A 10,000-nucleotide genomic window follows, 5' to 3' on the forward strand; every position below is an offset into this window, starting at 1 on the left:
CAAGGTTCCCCTCCAGACACGATTTAGCAAACTTTTCCCGATCGATCCGACCCACCGAGGCCGTCTCGACCGTCCGCTGCGCCTACTAGGGCCGATTTCTTCGGACTCCGATCAGAAAATATACCGATGCATGTCGTTAACACCTAGTCCGCCTCGTCCGATCTATCTAAACAGTCTCGACGCACCCAACACTCTTTCAAAGTCGGATTACTCGGACTCAATCTGAAAATGGACCGATGCATGACGTCAACACTTAGCCCGCCTCGTCTGATCGATCTAAGCCATCTCGACCCACCCAACACGCCTTCCAAGTCGGATCACTCGGACTTCGATCTGAAAATCTCCGGACTCATTTTTATGAATATCCCCAGTCAGTAAGAACGTTATTTCGCCAATATATACCAACAATAAACCATATTCCAATAGCTGAACCAAAAATATAATTCCCGATCCAAACGTTCTGCATCGCCCAACGCGACCACCTTCCCTATATATGTCAGGAGAGCACAGGGTTCCCCTCCAGACAACACTTACGCTCTATCCCCGACTCTCGGTCGATCGATAGGCCAGGTCAGCGGTGTCTGTTTCGGCCGAAGCTCGGACTTTGGTCAAAATGTTCCGATACAAAATTTGAACCAAGATAGATACAGATATGATTCCTTCTTAAATATACGTTGATTATCGAACAGAATATGGTAAATATTTTGCGATGACCGAGGATTTCATGAATTTTTTTTTTTTTCGAAAAAATTTTCTGTTATCGGAATTTCCTCAAATTTCATTTGGTTGCCTACTAATGCATATTAAAAACGATAATCAACAATCAGAATCATTATTTATCATTTATTTCAATTTTTATAATGAAAAACGTTCACGTCCTTTCGCGCCTCTCGATCGTCGTTTACGTGATGCATCGGTCAGCCCTAGTTTACGTGGTGCATCGGTAAGATCGAGTTCACGTTCTGCATCGGTAAGATCCAGTTCACGTGGTGCATCGGTAAGATCGAGATTACGTGGTGCATCGGTAAGATCGAGTTTACGTGGTGCATCGGTAAGATCCAATTCACGTTCTGCATCGGTAAGATCCAGTTCACGTGGTGCATCGGTGAGATCGAGTTTACGTTCTGCATCGGTGTGATCTAGTTTACGTTGTGCATCGGTAAGATCGAGATTACGTGAAGCATCGGTATGATCGAGTTTACGTTCTGCATCGGTCTGGACTTAGAGATATATTTTCGACGTGAAAATGTTCCGATACAACTTTTGAACCAGGATAGTTAGAGAGATGATTTTTTCTGGGATGTACGTTGATTGGGGAATGGATTGTGGAAAATAACTTGCCATGACCGAGGTGTTCTCGAATTTTTTTTTTTTTTTGAAAAATATTTTCTGGTTTTGGATTTTACTCAAATTTGGTTTCGTTGCCTTCTAATGTGTTCTAAAAGAGTAAATCAGTAATCAGAATCGAAAAATATTTTTCGGATTTTTTTTTTTTTGAAAAAAAATTTTCTGATTTTGGAATTTCCTCAAATTTGATTTGGTTGCCTTCTAATGTGTTTTTAAAGCGTAAATCAGTAATCAGAATCAATATTCATTGTCGACTTTAATTTTTATAAGGAAAAATGTTCACGTCCTTAAACGCCTCCCCATCATTAGCCCGAGTCCAAGTCGATGTCAGTCCCGAGCGGACGGTGTCAGATACTACCTATCGCCCCGGTCTGGACTTGGCGAGGTATTTCGACGTGAAATGTTCCGATACAACTTTTGAACCAGGATAGTTAGAGAGATGATTTCTTCTATGTTGTACGTTGATTGTGGAATGGATTGTGGGAAATAACTTGCCATGACCCAGGTGTTCTTGAATTTTTTTTTTTTTCGAAAAAAATTTTCTGATCTTGAAATTTCCTCAAATCTGATTGCGTTGCCTTCTAATGTGTTCTAAAAGAGTAAATCAGTAATCAGAATCAATATTCATTGTCGACTTTAATTTTTATAAGGAAAAATGTTCACGTCCTTAAACGCCTCTCCATCGTTACCCCGACTCCAAGACGATGTTAGACCGGAGCGGACGGTGTCAGATGCGACCGATCTCCCCGGTCTGGACTTAGCGAGATATTCCGACGTGAAATGTTCCGATACAAAAATTTAACTGTGATAGTTAGAGAGATGGTTCCTTTTGTGATGTACGTTGATTGTGTAATAGAATATGGAAATAAACTTGAGATGACCGAGGTCTTCTGGGATTTTTTTTTTTTTTCGAAAAATATTTTTCGATTTCGGAAATCCCTCAAATTTCATTGAGATATGTCCTAATGTGTTCTTAAAGCTTAAATCAACAATCAGAATTAATATCCAAAAGTTATTTCATTTTTTATGAGGAAAAACGTTCACGTCCTTTCCGCTCCCAAAAAGTGAGATATCATAGAAAATATCGCAATATATGTTGTTTACGGCCATACCACGCTGAAATTGCCAGTTCTCGTCAGACCCTTGCGCCGAAAGGTTGTCGTCTCCAGACCTCTCAGAATTACCTGTATAATTGTGAAAGTGTTTCAAGTGTTCGTCTCATGCCCTCGGGCGATTCGCCACATTCCGTAGACGAAACAGGGCGTAAAACCCCTCCGGCGTTGGCCGCATTCCGAAGTGAAGCCGCTCTGTCTAGACTTTACGGCGACTAGCCGCATTCCAAACCCAAGTGTTAGTGAAATCTACCTGAAATTTACCTGTTTTGGGTCGATTTGGACAAAACTGACCGTATTTGAAGTGAAAGTGACTAAAGTTTCTAATTTAAATTCCTCCGAGCGAGGAATTTAAATCGAAAATGACGCTCGATAAGATGGAAATCGAGAACAACGATACAAGTTCCGGCGAGGAAAGCTCCACCTCCACCGCACCAACCAAAAAATCGAGGACTACCGATATCAATAATCCCAAATTCACGCACCCAACTACCAAAAAAACCCTAAAAAGAAAGACGGTCCAGCACGTTGAAATCAAAAACAGATTCAACTACCTCCCTGAAACTACGAAGGACGAAGTTGAACCTAAATCTGCCAAAAAACCGCCCCCAATTGTCGTACTGGGGGTATTTACAAACCACGCCAGAAAAGTGAAGGAGATAAAATCCGAAGTAGACGGAAACTTCTACTTAAAATATGGGGTAAATGACACCACCATATACAGTGAGACCTTGAAAGACCAAGAAAAAATCATGAAATTCTTGGACAAACATGGTATACAGTACCACACTTATACCCCCAAACACCTAAAGACCCACGCTTTTACGTTGAGGGGCCTAGAGCAAGACATCGAGCTGGAGGAAATTAAGGACGATTTAATAGGCCAGAATGTTCCAGTAATACAAATCCATAAGATGAGGGCGACGCAATCCCCGGCCTACATGGTGGTGACCGACAATACAGTCACCTTAAAACAGCTACAACACCACATAAAAGTTGTAAGCTACACTAAAATTAGGTGGAATCGGTACACCACCAAAAAAGAAATCATTCAGTGCCACAGATGCCAGTTGTGGGGCCACGCCACCGCCAACTGCCATAGGGCGGAAAAATGTCTCAAATGCGCCGAGTCGCATTTGACGATGAACTGCCCCAAACCAATAACAACCTTGGCTAAGTGCATTAATTGCCATGGAAGTCACCCGGCAAACAGCATTGACTGTCCAATCTACAAATCTATAATCGAAAAGAAGAACTCCAGGAGTTCCAGACCCGCAGTCGCCCCCAAACCGAGATACAGGCCAGCCCCAATTCCAGAAAGCAACCCCTGGGAACAGAGGAAAGCCGCCTATGAGGCGACAATCAAAGCAAATAAGGTGAGTGACAATACCAGCAAAAGCGCACCCACCATCCTGCCAAATATCCCATCTACGCCATCCCCGGAATTCCAATCAACAGGAAATCCATTTGAGGAAATTCAAAATGAATTTAAAAAACTCAATTCTTATATCAACCTAAATAAATTCCTTGAAAGTATAAAGCTTTTAAATAAAAAATTGGAGAGTGCCGCTTCTCAACAGGAACGGTCGAAAATATTCTTTGAATATGTAATTACCTCAAATGGATTCTAAGTCCTTGAAAATAGTTACGTGGAACGCCAACGGTGTGTCTCAAAAACACACCGAAATTGAGAACTTTCTAAATTTCAACAAAATAGACGTACTTACAATTAACGAGACTAGACTGAAAGACATAAACAAATTCTTCATTAACGGTTACAGAACCTTTAGAGCGGACCGAAACGACAATTCTGGTTTTGGTGGAGTCGCCATTCTTGTGAAGAACAGTCTTAGTAGCGCATCCACCATCTCGCCTTTACCCAAAGTAAAGTGCACAATAGAGAATATTAGTGTAATTTTTAATGAAAACTTCGTTATTACGGCGGTGTACAACAGCCCTAGTAACAAATTCACCAATAATTGTTTAAGGAACCTGTTTACAATTAAAAAAACCGCCAACGTTATCGTTCTAGGCGACTTGAACGCTAAGCACGAAGAGTGGAACTGCAATTGCAGAAATACTAACGGGAATCGCCTTTTCAGTTTCCTTGAATCCAACAATTATATAACCTTGAACGTCCCTAGTGGACATACACATTTCCCGGGCAATGGCAAAGCACCAAGTACAATAGATTTGGTGCTTACCAAAAACGTCCGCATAAACAGTATCCCAGAAACTAGTTGTCAACTGGGATCTGACCACAACCCAGTTATTTTCAAAGTCAACATTGATATCGAAAGAAACCCAGCCAAGTTGGTGTACGACTACTCAGTCACCAACTGGGATATCTTTCGTAAAAAATTGGATAGCAAAATCGCTATCAACAACAAAATTGAAACCGCCTCAGAAATCGAAAGGGAAATCGAGACGTTTACGAAGGCCCTCAAATATGCTCGCGATAAAACAACCCCTAAAAAACAACAAAATTTAGCGTACAAAAAACTCCCCCCTCATATAATCGATCTTATCAAATCGAGAAATAAAACTAGGAAACTTTGGCAAAAACATAGAAATTCAATAGATAAAGAAATTCTCAACATTTATACTCGCGAAATCCGGAAAGAAATCAAAAACCTCCAGAATGAAAGATGGGAACAAAAACTCACTAAAATAAATAACGACAGAACCTTCCTTTGGAAAACAGTCCAAAGTAATATTAAAAAATACTCCGAGGTTCCCATCTTAATCCAAAATTCCGCGGAATTCTCTACCGATAAAGAAAAAGCGAACATATTAGCGGAAACCTTCGAAACCGCTCATCATATTTCTCAAGCCGATGACCATGAACAGGCGGACATACGTAAAACAGTAGAAAATTTCCTTAATTCCAACAGGTTCGTTAAACCAGAACAAAAGTTCTTAACGAACCCAACGGAAATTTTCGAATTAATTAAAAAACTCCCGATGAAGAAAGCTCCGGGAAACGACGAAATAGATAATAGGCTGATCAGAAATCTTTCTAAAAAATCAATAGTTCAATTGAACTATATTATTAACGCAATTTTTAAATTCCAGTACTGGCCTAAGTGCTGGAAAACGGCGATAGTTACGCCCATCCCCAAATCCGGAAAGATCACGACCTCTCCGAGTAATTATCGCCCGATCAGCCTATTATCTAACCTTAGTAAATTGACTGAGAAAATACTGTTGACTAAAATCAATTCAGTAATTAAAAATAACCAGATTAAAGATGACCATCAGTTTGGATTCAAGGCAAAACACAGCTCGACACAGCAAACATGCAGAATAGTCGTAGATATTATTAATAACTTCAATATCAAAAATCATACGGTCCTGCTCCTTCTAGATATCGAAAAAGCTTTCGATAAAGTCTGGATAGAGGGCCTGACCTACAAAATGATAAAATTAGAGTTCCCCAAGTTCATTACGAAACTGGTGAACTCCTACTTATCAGATAGGAAATTCACTGTCCGAGTAGGAAAGGAAATTTCCGACCCCATCGACATTACTGCGGGCATTGTACAGGGCTCTGTCCTCGGACCTAGATTATTTAATATCTATGTCCAAGATATCCCAATGCACAAAAATACAAACCTAGCACTCTTCGCAGATGATACAGCAATATATGCTCATTCAAACTGCGCTGAAGACGCTAACAACGAGCTTAAAACCCATCTCAAAATTCTTCATAAATATTTTGACAGATGGAAAATCAAACTGAACGAAGCGAAAACCGAACAAATCGTGTTTAGCAGAAGGAAAAATAATAAAATTATCCAAAATAAATTAAAAATAGGTGACATCGAAGTTCAACCCAAAAACAGTATCAAATACCTAGGAGTTGAACTAGATGAAAGACTTAACTTTCACCGACACATCAAAAATCAAGTCGCCAAAGGTTATGCAACAAAAAAGAAGCTATATCCTCTATTGTGCAAAAAAAGTCATTTAAATTCAGATAACAAAATTCTTTTATACACCTCATACATAAGATCGATCATCACTTACGCCGCGCCGGCCTTCTGCCACCTGAGACCCTACCCTTTGAGATCGATACAAAGCTTGCAGAACAAAGCACTAAGACTGGCTCTAAACAAGCCGTACTTTACAAGAATCTCAGACCTACACGAACAAGCAAACATACCGACAATACGAGAATACATAAACAAAATCTCCAATGACTTCTACCAATTCCAGTGCAACTCAAACAGACTGACAAAAAATATAACGAAATCGCGAATCCACGCAACAAACTCCCGACTTCCCCATTCCCTCCCTTACCAACACCTTCCTACATTCCTAAAACCCCAAGCCAATCCCCATAGAAACGCCACCCGCTAAAGCTGGTATTGTCACTCAACGACATTTTGAAAATGGTGTCTTATCGACGAGATTCGATGAACGCTAGAACCGCCATTGCAAAAGGTGTGTCCATCGCCCCGTAATCGTAATGACCAATCGGCCCCCGGGTTTCGACCCAATAGCGGCACGAGCGGACTTACGACGAAAGGGACTGGCCACATCCAGCAAATGGCGACCTAACCGATTCGTATCTCGCCGATTAGCATAACGGAACTAAACTTCCAATTGTAAATAACTGTAAATATGTGTAAATATATGTATATATCCCCCTACCTCCCCACTTCCTACCCCAAATTATTTCAATCAGGTTTTTATTTTTAATTTTCCTGAATAATTCCTAATGAGAACATATAAATAAATAAACGATATTAAATAAAAATCCCCCTTATCCCCAATTATTTTAAGATATTCAATCATTTTTTATTATCATAATTAAATGTATATACTTGTACTAAGTAGAAGCTTTATAGCCCCCCAATGTATTATAAATAAGTTCATATACCAACTTATAATGTATTTCTTAACACCAAATATACATGTTTGAATTGAATTGAATTGAATTGAACACTGAAGCCAAGCAGCGTCGGGCGCGGTTAGTACTTGGATGGGTGACCGCTTGGGAACACCGCGTGCTGTAAGCTTTTTTTTTACGTTCTGCATCGGTCTGCCGAGATAACGTGGTGCATCGGTATGATCGAGTTTACGTTCTGCATCGGTAAGATCGAGATTACGTGATGCATCGGTAAGATTGAGATTACGTGGTGCATCGGTAAGATCGAGATTACGTGGTGCATCGGTAAGATCGAGTTTACGTGGTGCATCGGTAAGATCCAATTCACGTTCTGCATCGGTAAGATCCAGTTCACGTGGTGCATCGGTGAGATTGAGATTACGTGGTGCATCGGTAAGATCGAGTTTACGTGGTGCATCGGTAAGATCCAATTCACGTTCTGCATCGGTAAGATCCAGTTCACGTGGTGCATCGGTAAGATTGAGATTACGTGGTGCATCGGTAAGATCGAGTTTACGTGGTGCATCGGTAAGATCCAATTCACGTTCTGCATCGGTAAGATCCAGTTCACGTGGTGCATCGGTAAGATTGAGATTACGTGGTGCATCGGTAAGATCGAGTTTACGTGGTGCATCGGTAAGATCCAATTCACGTTCTGCATCGGTAAGATCCAGTTCACGTGGTGCATCGGTAAGATCGAGATTACGTGGTGCATCGGTAAGATCGAGATTACGTGGTGCATCGGTAAGATCTACTTTACGTTCTGCATCGGTCTGCCCTTGTTTACGTGGTGCATCGGTAAGATCGAGATTACGTGAAGCATCGGTATGATCGAGTTTACGTTCTGCATCGGTCTGCCCGATATTACGTGGTGCATCGGTTCAGCCCTAGTTTACGTTGTGCATCGGTCTGGACTTAGAGATATATTTTCGACGTGAAAATGTTCCGATACAACTTTTGAACCAGGATAGTTAGAGAGATGATTTTTTCTGTGATGTACGTCGATTGGGGAATGGATTGTGGAAAATAACTTGCCATGACCGAGGTGTCCTCGAATTTTTTTTTTTTTCGAAAAAAATTTTCTGATTGTGGAATTTTCTCAAATTTGATTTGGTTGCCTCCTAATGTGTTCTAAAAGAGTAAATCAGTAATAGGAATCGAAAAATATTTTTCGGATTTTTTTTTTTTTCGAAAAAAATTTTCTGATCGTGGAATTTCCTCAAATTCGATTTGGTTGCCTTCTAATGTGTTTTTAAAGCGTAAATCAGTAATCAGAATCAATATTCATTGTCGACTTTAATTTTTATAAGGAAAAATGTTCACGTCCTTAAACGCCTCCCCATCATCAGCCCGAGTCCAAGTCGATGTCAGTCCCGAGCGGACGGTGTCAGATACTACCTATCGCCGAGGTCTGGACTTGGCGAGATATTACGACGTGAAATGTTCCGATACAACTTTTGAACCAGGATAGTTAGAGAGATGATTTCTTCTATGTTGTACGTTGATTGTGGAATGAAATACGGAAAATAACTCGCCATGACCGAGGTGATTACGATTTTTTTTTTTTTTTCGAAAAAAATTTTCTGATCGTGGAATTTTCTCAAATTTGATTTGGTTGCCTCCTTATATGTTCTAATAGCGATAATCAACAATCAGAATCAAAATCCATGATCGGGTTTGATTTTTATAAGGAAAAATGTTCACGTCCTTTTTTTCAACCCCGACTCATTGACGATGTTAGAACCGAGCCGGCGGTGTCAGATACGACCGATCGCCCCGGTCCCGATCGTCATTCACGTTGTGCATCGGTCTGCCCGAGATTACGTGGTGCATCGGTATGATCGAGTTTACGTGGTGCATCGGTAAGATCCAATTCACGTTCTGCATCGGTAAGATCCAGTTCACGTGGTGCATCGGTAAGATGGAGATTACGTGGTGCATCGGTAAGATCGAGATTACGGGGTGCATCGGTAAGATCTACTTTACGTTCTGCATCGGTCTGCCCTTGTTTACGTGGTGCATCGGTAAGATCGAGATTACGTGAAGCATCGGTATGATCGAGTTTACGTTCTGCATCGGTCTGCCCGATATTACGTGGTGCATCGGTTCAGCCCTAGTTTACGTTGTGCATCGGTCTGGACTTAGAGATATATTTTCGACGTGAAAATGTTCCGATACAACTTTTGAACCAGGATAGTTAGAGAGATGATTTTTTCTGTGATGTACGTCGATTGGGGAATGGATTGTGGAAAATAACTTGCCATGACCGAGGTGTCCTCGAATTTTTTTTTTTTTCGAAAAAAATTTTCTGATTGTGGAATTTTCTCAAATTTGATTTGGTTGCCTCCTAATGTGTTCTAAAAGAGTAAATCAGTAATAGGAATCGAAAAATATTTTTCGGATTTTTTTTTTTTTCGAAAAAAATTTTCTGATCGTGGAATTTCCTCAAATTCGATTTGGTTGCCTTCTAATGTGTTTTTAAAGCGTAAATCAGTAATCAGAATCAATATTCATTGTCGACTTTAATTTTTATAAGGAAAAATGTTCACGTCCTTAAACGCCTCCCCATCATCAGCCCGAGTCCAAGTCGATGTCAGTCCCGAGCGGACGGTGTCAGATACTACCTATCGCCGAGGTCTGGACTTGG

Source organism: Harmonia axyridis, chromosome X, assembly GCF_914767665.1.
Source record: "Harmonia axyridis chromosome X, icHarAxyr1.1, whole genome shotgun sequence".
NCBI classification, from domain to species: Eukaryota; Metazoa; Arthropoda; class Insecta; order Coleoptera; family Coccinellidae; genus Harmonia; species Harmonia axyridis.